Source organism: Cynocephalus volans, chromosome 13, assembly GCF_027409185.1.
Source record: "Cynocephalus volans isolate mCynVol1 chromosome 13, mCynVol1.pri, whole genome shotgun sequence".
Lineage (NCBI taxonomy): Eukaryota > Metazoa > Chordata > Mammalia > Dermoptera > Cynocephalidae > Cynocephalus > Cynocephalus volans.
In genome coordinates, this window is record NC_084472.1 from 2,781,147 (window position 1) to 2,791,372 (window position 10,226).

Below are 10,226 nucleotides of genomic sequence, written 5' to 3' on the forward strand. Positions count from 1 at the left end.
CTGAGACTCATGACAACCCTGGGAAACAGTATCTCTACTTTATGGACACGGAATGTGGGACACAGAGGAGTTAGATACTGTGCCTAGTGTGTCGTGGAATGACTCAAAGCCATGTGTGCACACCTCCAAGGCCATGCCCACAGTAAGCTGCCAAGGGCTCCAGCAGACATGAAACTCCTTTAAGCGCAGACTTGGGAATGATTAATTTGGAAGCCAGCATATTCCCACGCGGGACCATGGGAGGAGGGGGCTTGGATTTAGTTTTTATTTCTATAAGAATTCTTAAAGAGTATTTTAATTATACAAACAATTTCTAAACATGTTATTCACACAGACATTGTGAAAGTTCCCTAACGCTTCCACCCGCCCACGCCCGTCATCTGCAGGTTGACGTTGAGTAGGCACTGGCCTCGAAGTGCTGCCGAGAATTCCATTCCCTACCAATAGCTGCCTGATTCTTTGTCAGCTTCTGAGTAAGAGTTTGATTAAAGAATGAGTTCTGCTTAACAGAAACACTTGAAAACATGTTATGCTTCTTGTGCTTGCTTGAGCCACCACCCCACGCACAATGGCCCCATTTCTCTCCAAAGCCTGATGGCCTCTGAGCAGTCCAGCAGCTGCTCACTGCTGCCCCCTGCTGGCCCTGAAGGCAGCCTTCTCCTTCCAGGATGTCCTGCTCAACCCACCTGCTCTCCTAATCCCACATCCCACAAACTGAGGTGGACTGAGAGTCATTTATCCATTAAGCAACAGTCATACAGTGCGTAGGACCTACAAACATTTGCTGGTCCTAAAAATAAATGTTTAAGATCCCCCCAAAATTAATTGGTTTCAAATTTATTTTTAAAATACCTTGCAAAATATTTAACATAGAAATATTTAATTAAATATCTGTACCATGAAACATTAGGCCAACTTATGGACTGCAAAGTTTTTGACGGATAAAGATTCATAAAAACAAATTATGGCTTACATTTTTTCACTATGTAAAAATGATTGCCAAGAAATCACAGCCAAAGATAAATGTTCAATCATGAACAGGTGAGATACAGTACGGATGAAGTTTAAATCCTGATGTGACTGCTTTGGAACGTGTTACCTTGGTCAAGTTATTTCATCTCACTGTGCCTCAGTTTCCTAATCTTCAGAAGAGAAAGTGTGTGGAGTAGCTACCAGATAATGGCAATTGTCAGAATTAAATAAAGTAATGTATTGAGAGAGCTTAGAATAGTGCCAATTACATAGGAAGTTTTCAGTGGGAAAGAGTTATCTTCAATTCTTATGTCCAAATAATTTCAAAATATTTTTCACAACAGATTACTTTTATTGATGGTCACAAGTGCATTTTCATATTCTTCCCATGTGAGGTGGAGCCCATCAATGTAAAAGACCTAGGACCCATAAAAGGTCTCAAAATGAACTTGGCTTGTCTAAAGCTATCCTGCTCTTGTGCAGCTGATTTGTAAATGTTCAAATGCAATCAAGTTCAATCCTCCTTAGAAATGCAAAATATGGCATCGACAATGCAAGTTTCCTGTTGACTAAGGTAAGAGAGCAGCACTGAGTCAGGGTGTTTTCAGGGACCCCAGCCCACACCTGGTAGGGGAATTGGATTTCTTTAAACAATGTGACTGACTTGCAATATTCTGATAGCCCAAAAGAGTCTGAGTCAAACACTGGGTTTCTAAACCTAAATCAAATGTGCATCTTTACATCACCTCCAGTGCACTGTTTTTCCCATAGGAAAGAAAGAAAGAAAGGGAGAAGATGGTAAGAGAGGAGAAGCATTACCTCACAGGAGTTCCCTGTGTAGCCTTGGGGACATTCACAGCACTCCACGTCAGTGGCCACTGCCAGGCCTACAGCATTAGGTCTGGCTGTGTCCAGAGAGACAGAATCCAACCTACAACAGATGGGGGCCATTATGTGACTCACAGGCTCACAAGTGACATCTCACACCTCAGTAAAGATGGGTTCCTAAAAGATTTAATTCAAACAAAATGGTGATGTAATTTTTGTAACTAAAGACTTTCACACAGGTACACGCTCTGGGAGCCATGATTATTTCTGGGAAACACGGTCATCATTTAATGTGCATAGAAAGCTGTAGGAAGGGTCTGATGTTGCATTTGACATTGAAACACTTCTGAAAAATCAGTCCATTCAGTAGACTTCCCAGTAATACAGAGGTTATTCCCAATGTATCATACTATGTTTGCATTAGCAGCATCCAACTTTTATGCCTGGCCAGGCATTGCCAGAAACTGACCTCCTCAAGGTAGTAAAATGACCAAGGATGGACACATTAGCTTAAACAGGCTTTTAACATCAGGAGAGTGAGAACTAGATGCAACATGGTCCAGGTGACTGTTAACTCATCAGGCTTTTCTCAGAAACCCTCCTTGAAAGTTTCTGATCCTAACGTCAAGCCTGTTTCCTGCTAGATACATTTGTCATGGATGACTATTTTTATATCTTCAATAAAATTATACTAAAAATACTTAATAAGATGGCAGGTTCCTTTAGCTGTGTCCTTAAAATAGTAAATGTAAAATATATTAAGCTTAAAATATATAACAATAAATAAAGATTGTAGTACCTTCACTATAAGTTTTTCCTCCCTTCTCAATACACACTTGTAAAGAGCCCTTTTTGCAGAATTGTAGTTGGCTCTGATCAAGAGATGTGTCTCGTTGGCAAGGACAGTCATCAGCTGGTCATGATCGATCTCCCTTTTGGTATTAAAATCTCAGAAGTTCTCAGGCACGAGTCTAACCACATTTAAGTACTCTTCGTAGGGCTGAAGTTTACAGGCCCTCTGCCTGGGTGCTTAGAACAAATCCATTTCCCTAACATTTAAAAACAAGAGGAAGTGTATTTATAATTCAATTTAATGATCAAAAATAAAATCAAATTTTGTGTTCAGCAACATGCTTTTTCACTTGTGTTCCAGCAGCAAACATGTAATGGTTTGTGCAACTCTTGGTCTAGAACTATCAAAGAAAAGGTGTTTCACTGTATTCCTTTTAGAGGATTCCAATAATAAATCAAAAGACTGTGAACTTTGCTGGGATCTTGGAAAGAAAACAAAGGCATGCATTTGCCCACGGTTTTTATTAAGGCAGCCCATCTGACATCCTTAATCTGTAACTAAAGAACAGAAGGAGAAAAAGTATGTAAATATACCTCCAGCTTTCCATAAAACTGCTGTTAACAAAAGTGATGTACTTTCCATGGTTTCTAGTTGTTCGGGCTGGAGGTGGAGGAGCAGATCACTCAGGGTAAGAGGAATGGGGTGCAGACACCTGAGACAAGAACCTGAGATGGTTTTTGCCCAGGCATGCCGCAGGCCCTGGGACATTACCACTTTGGGAATCCCTCTACGCTTGCCTAGCCACTTTTAGTCATAAAACTATCACCCCACTAAGCCCCAAGCACTACAGCAAAAGCAATGCAAAAGCAATTACCTTAATGATGACATCGGCATGAGACGTGAGGTCACTGTCCACTGTGTCCACTGGAATGTCATAAGACACTGTGTATCTCAGGAATTCACCAAATGAAGTCAGCTGAAATGTTTAAGTGAAAGTAAACACCAAAGGAGAAAACAGTTGCAGCCCCAAGTGAGAGAAAGTGTTCTTTAGGATCCATCTGCAAACATCTAGGCTGCAAGATATCTCAGTGGCCAGAATATGTAAGAAAATTCATGTTAAAGGCAGAGAAAGGGGAGCATTTTATATGAATATTTCATTTAACCAATATTACCCAAATGCAGGGTATTATTTGAACGCACAGAAGAAAAATGCACTCCTTCTTAGAGACCCCAAGGTAAGTTACTGTAAACTTCTGTTAATCACATAATAAACATTTATTTAACTTAAATAATTAAGGAGGTGGGGAGTTTGATCTTCATCTACAATCTCAACATTTTGATTTGATTGCCCGGCTTGCAGGAGAAAAGCAAGGAGCATGTTTGATCTGCTACTTAAAGGAAGGACTAAAGGTATTTCTTCCTGATCAGATACCCTTTAATGTAAAGTAAAGATTTTCTTTCTGATGTGTATGTTACAACAATATGTTGTTCAGAACCCAATTTTGCACCATAAAACTGGACAAGTGATCTTGAGAGAAAAAGAATTGACCTCTGGTGATAAGATCATATTATAAATAGAGCACATGTTCTAGGATTATAATTTGATGAAAAAAAGTTATTTAGAAAAAAACACTCCTTAAAAATATACAAAACAAATTATAAAATTAAAATATAACCATGAAATTAACTAGAAACTTACCAAGCTACAAGACTACACTACTATGACAGTATTCCATTGCTTTAAAACAAACCAAACTCACGGTAAGCTGAGCGGGGAGCTGTAGTTGTTGAGATAGATTCCCCCAAATGTGTTTTCAGATTGGTCAGAACCTGGAGAGAAGGGGCACAACCCGTGAGGGAGGCGGGAACATGCCATGGAAGGGAAGGTTCAGCCTGGAAACCAACTTTCCACGTTGTGGAATCACCATTTTGCATTTTCTTAAAATTAAAACAGAAAGTATTCTGTCTGCTGCTAAATGTGAACTCTACATGAGCAGTAGCCTGTCCTGATGTGGAAGTGGGGGATCAGCTCAGCAGTCCCAGGGTGGAACATTCTCTGAGGGCCTGCCATATGCTAAGCAGTGAGTCTGCCGCCACTAACCTGCAGACATGTGACGAGCACTTCAGGAAGGCCCAAGTGGGTTGGGAATCCAGGAGGAAAGTCAGAAGTCTGCCACGGGGAAGGGGATGAAGATTCACAAAACAGGTTGCTTAGGAACTGGGACAAGAACAGATGTCCATTTATAAATGCTGCAACAAAAAGCAAATAGGGATCCGAAAGATCCTGTGTACTGGATGTAAGTTGAGACTGTGAAATGCTCTGCCCAACACTCAAGTGACCAATAAGATTTCCTAAAAGGCAAACGGCAGATGTTCTTTCCTAACATTCTCTGAGACCTTGTCCAGGACACTGTTCCCTCCAGCAGCACATGCACCTTATTTCTGAGGTGGGCCTCCAGGGCCACCCAGTAGTACTTGGGGGCCAGCGCTGCAGGGCCACGGGGTTGCTGATGCTGACCTGGCGCCACCCACGCAGCCCCTCCTGCTGTGATGGGAGCTTACTCGGACTGACCAAATCGGTGACCAGCCACCCAGACATATTGCTCACCTTAAGAACAATCGAAGTATTTTAGAATATGAATAGAAGTCACCTTAGAATTCGCCCAGTCCAGTGCTAATATTTTCACAAAGAATGGAGATGGGTATTAACAAAATGTGGCTATTGAACTGCACAGCCCATGACAGTTTCACTTGTCCAGGGAGCGGGAAAACCTGAGATTGAGTCACATCCCCCAGATCCAGATTAATTATGAGCAAATAAATGATTAAAACCATGATGACAGGGCTGGCCGGTTACTTCAGTTGGTTAGAGTGCAGCCTTGTAACACCAAGGTCAGGGGTTCAGTTCCCCGCACTGGCCAGCTGCAAAAAAAAAAAAAAAAAAAAAAAAAATCCAACCAAAAAACATAATGGCCATGAGTATATATGTATATATATACATTAGACCAAAAAATAGCAAAGAACTTAATAAATGCATTGATTAAAATGCCTCTTGCTAACTCTGACTTCCCCTTCTTTGTTGTCCCTGCTATTTACCTAAATGGTGCAAATGTATGACAATAACCTCCGGATCCTATGCTCCCAATTTGTCCCTCACATATACACAACGGTAGTCACCTGCAGATGAGTCCACCCCTGCAGCCCCTCCCTGGCCTCCAGACATCACACTGTCTCCTCCCCTGGTCACCATTTGGCACCCCCTCAAACTGACCCCCCAGAACTCTCTGTTTTCAAAACAACTCACCTGTCCTCCTCTACCCTGTGTCTCCTTCTGTTGTCCTCACCCTTGCAACGTGACGCCTCCCACCCCGGCCTGTTTGAGCTGGAACATTCTCCGGACCCATGTCCTGGTGTGCTTTCTGGCCTGAGACTAGTAAGGCAGGTGGGGTGAGACTTGAGCTCCCCACTTGATGTGCTTCCCCAGAGAAGAAATTCAAATGTGATGCCTTCTACAGTGCCATATCATCCTGACGCTTCCATAGGGGACATTTGTGGGAACAAACACAGGACTTGGAGAGAACTAGAGTGAGACAACCTGCTGATTAAATCTGGTTCACATGCGGTGCCTCTCACCTGACTGATGGGCCAAGAAAGGCCATCGCAGACATCAGAAACGCCAAAGCAGAAGCACTCGGAGCAGCCCTGGGGGTTTCTCTCCTTCAGGTTATAGAATCCTGGCTTGTAGCGATGACAGTCTTTTCCCTCAACATTTTCCTGTAAGTTAGGGTTAAAGACTAGCTTGTGTCTAGATAGGCAGAATAAAATGACAATAACAAGAAAGGTGTTTGGCGATCCACAGAAACAGTACATGAATAAACACCCAAAGCAAATGTGAAGCCTCGTGAGGTTAATATTTCCAAAAAAGACAGTTTGAAATACAAGTAAATACCATTTCATTTAATAGCAGGAACAAGGATCATAGAGCTTGGTCATAATGTTTAAATTGCTTGTTTTGTTTTGTTTTAAACTTCCATTTTTGCTGAACTTACATGCATTTCAAAATCTGAAGAGGGCTCTAAAATTGTCCCATTCATAAACACTGAAAAATAATTTCAATCATATATGAGGGAACTTCAAAAAGTTCATGGAAAGATTCATATAATCTTTTAATTTTGTTCTTCCATGAACTTTTTGAAGTGCCCCGTATCTAGGACTCTGCTTACGTGGGAATAAACATGTAAGGTACATCAGGAAATCCTACAAATTATGGGGAAATTGTTATTAATATCATTTGGCCAAATAAAACCCCTCACTGGTACTATACTAATGCATTTATTGTGATTGTTGGATTCCTTTTAAAGAGAAATCCAAAATAATATAACTGTCTTCAACTAGTGTTCTTAGAAATTTAGTATTTACCTGTTTCTCCTCCAAATACAAAGCTGGAAATGAATGTTCTGGAAGAATTAAGTGAAGGTAAGAAACAATATGCAGTGTTTGGTTTCATCCAAGAAGTTGCAGACATGCTGGCCAGTGCCCAGAGGTACCAAAAAAGAAAATCAGGTGCCCACACAGAGGGAATTCTGCTTAAACCTTATTGTTTTTCTCAAGAACTGATCATCTGAGCCTAGAACATGTTCCTTTTACAGAGAACCTCAAAGGAAACTCAAGGGTGTCCTTGACCTCTACAAATACCTTACAAAGACATGGCTCTCCACACAGGTCATCATTCACACTGCCAGCCGGACTGCAGTCACAACGGATGCAGAGTGGGTAACCCTTGTAGCCTAACTGGCAGCAATCACATTTTTCTCCTGCAAAACCTTCCTTACATGGACACTGACCTGGCCACTTCCCTGGAGGGAAAACAACAGCAGTGACCCAACATGAAGGTAAAAGAGGCTTAAAGGAGTGGGAGGAAACATTTTTTTGTAAAGGAACAGAGAGTGCATAATTTAGCCTTTTGGCCACAGAGTCTCTGTTGCAACTACTCAACTCAGCTGTTACTGCTTGAACGCAGCCACAGACAATATATAAGCAAATGGCCATAGCTCTGTTACAATAAAACTTTATTCACAAAAACAGGCAGGGGCTGGCCAGTCAGCTCAGATGGTTAGAATGTGTTGCTGATAACACAAAGCTCCAGGGTACCAGCCACAGTACCTTGCTCTGAGATACAGTTTCCTTGCCTGTGAAATGGGTTCAAAAAATTCTGTCTGCTATGGTTGACAAGTTTAAATGATACTGTTTTAAAATGAGTCCAATCAAGGGCAATTGTCATCACCAGCAAAACCTCCCTCCCCTCACCAGTTACACATAAGGATCAATTCAGTTGTGCAGTTTACCCTCCACATTGCTGGGAGGCCTGACAGTAGCACATCTGTCCCTTCTGGTCCATACCCATTGACCACTGCTAGTGGCTGAGAATTTGATGGGCTCACAGAAGTTTTCAACAGATACAACCTATTCAGGAGACTCTGGTATTTTCAAGTCTGTTTGCCAGGTTTTGAAATGAAAAGAACATTGACATTTACCAAGTTAACAGGAGGATTTGCTTGCTTTGTCAGATGATGTATGCAAAAGCCCTCCGAGTGTCTTCTAAGAGCTAAATAGAAGGGTTGCTATTTACTGTGTTTCATGTATGGCTTTAAACTCAGCCTATTTCTTCTTTCATTGTTTGCTGAATTATCTGCTCAAATGTCATCTCATCACCCCAACATTGTCACATTCACACCCTGTCTCCCTCCAATCGTGACTACTAATTTTGCCTCATGCCCAGGGCACTATCCCTACCTGGCATTATATTCCTCATGGACTCATTCATTTAGTGTCTGCCTGTGAGTGGGGAGTTTGACCATCTTGTTCATGTACATAGTCCTGGGTCCTAGGAAACTGCCTGATGCATAGTAGGTGCTTGAAAAATATTTGGTGAACAAAAGAAGCAATGAAGAATCATATCAGCAAATTGCTACATGATGGTAACAGTTCCATGAGGCACAAGTCTTCCACCAAAAAAAAAAAAAAATCAGCTACAAACACAAAAATGAATCAAGACCTTACCATTGCATGAGTCAGAATGGATATCATCTTTAATACAGGCAGAACTGAGGGACCCCACGGGGCCACAGTCACTGGGACGGCAAGGCTCATCCTCCTAAGGAAAAGCCTGAAAGGCAGGAGTTGTCCTGGATTATCTTGCTAGAAATAACAGCAATATTACCAATAATATCAATAATAATACCAGTGACAAGGTATGTTTTTTATTCAAGATGGGACTATTACAATGATTTTGTGTACCAAGGGGATGTAGGATCTCAGGAGCATAAGGTGATCTCAAGTCAGAAGGCCCCAAACATCTCTCCGAGGGTGACAGCAGTCAGTATCATTAGCAAATGCCACCCTTCCCCACCAGCACTGCTACCAGCCCCCTCACTCTGCTGGCCCTCACAGCCACATTTTAAGCATCACCTGTAAACAGACTCTCATAAGTATCTGTGCAACAGCTATCAAGTCAATGGAGGATTGACTGAACACCTGCTATGGGCAAAATACAGCTGCTTTAGTTATTGGCTAAATCTTCATGTCTATGGTTGGTTTTACCTGAGATTACACAGCCAAAAGGCCCCCAAATCCAAGTTAAATAACAATAAGTGAGCATCCTAATTTGAGCAAGAAAACAGGACAGAGTAGGAAATGCAGATCTGAAGAGCACGACCAGTGTAACAGGAACATAAATGAAGTACTACAAAAGAAAATGAGTGTGCAGTACTGAGCCTGAGGCTCTGTGAAGTGTTTTGCACTCCAGGAAGACAGTGGAGCTCAGCTGTGGTGAAGGAGGACTCTTACTTGGTGTGGCCTATAATGTCCATCGACACAGGTTTCACAATTGATCCCCATGGTGTTCTGCAGGCAATTTATGCAGACCCCTCCTCCTCTGAACTGTCCGGCAGTGTTCACACTTCTCTTCTGATCTGCAACACTTTCATCATAGTAGCAGTCTTTGGCTTTATTGTGACAATTACATTCTAGGAGAATATTTTAACATCTCAATTAATAAACATAGTATTTATCCTACAGAGAAAACCCTTCCCTCTCTTAGTAAGTTCCTATGACTATAAATTAAATTAAACCTCTAGGATAAGTCTTTTAAATATGATATAGACAATATTATAAAGGATAATTGGGAATATCCATCAAAATAATAAATGTGCACACCCACTGACCCAGCAATGCATCCTCTGGGATCACACTTTGCAGAAGTGTTTGCATACTTGTGAATGATGTTTAACCACCGCACCACTGCTTGTGTTAATAACAGACAACCAAAACATTCATTAATAGGTAGCTGTTTAAATTGTATTACACCCAGGCCCAGCCTGTGGTGCACTCAGGAGAGTGCAGCGCTGGGAGTGCGGCGACGCTCCCGCCGCAGGTTCGGATCCTATATAGGAATGGCCGGTGCACTCACTGCCTGAGTACCGGTCACGAAAAAGACAAATAAATAAATAAATAAATAAATAAATAATATTACACCCATATAATGAAATTCTCTGCAACTGTTTTTACAAACAGCATTTCAAATTTTAATATAAAAGAATTTCAAGATATATTGTTAAATATATAAAGCAATGTG

The 10,226-nt window shown here is 41.5% G+C and overlaps 2 long non-coding RNA genes across 2 annotated transcripts; both read right to left on the minus strand.

The window, feature by feature from the left end:
• Window positions 1-1,797: 1,797 nt before the first annotated feature.
• LOC134361897 (uncharacterized) lies at window positions 1,798-3,547 on the minus strand. The gene is made up of 3 exons (XR_010021500.1): window positions 3,468-3,547; window positions 2,600-2,849; window positions 1,798-1,903 (listed from the first exon to the last, which is right to left on the minus strand). It is a non-coding gene; the product is annotated as an uncharacterized LOC134361897 (long non-coding RNA).
• Window positions 3,548-4,755: 1,208 nt separating this feature from the next.
• On the minus strand, window positions 4,756-9,612 carry LOC134361896 (uncharacterized). Its single transcript, XR_010021499.1, has 4 exons — window positions 9,440-9,612; window positions 8,654-8,759; window positions 6,227-6,367; window positions 4,756-4,811 (listed from the first exon to the last, which is right to left on the minus strand). It is a non-coding gene; the product is annotated as an uncharacterized LOC134361896 (long non-coding RNA).
• Window positions 9,613-10,226: the final 614 nt, after the last annotated feature.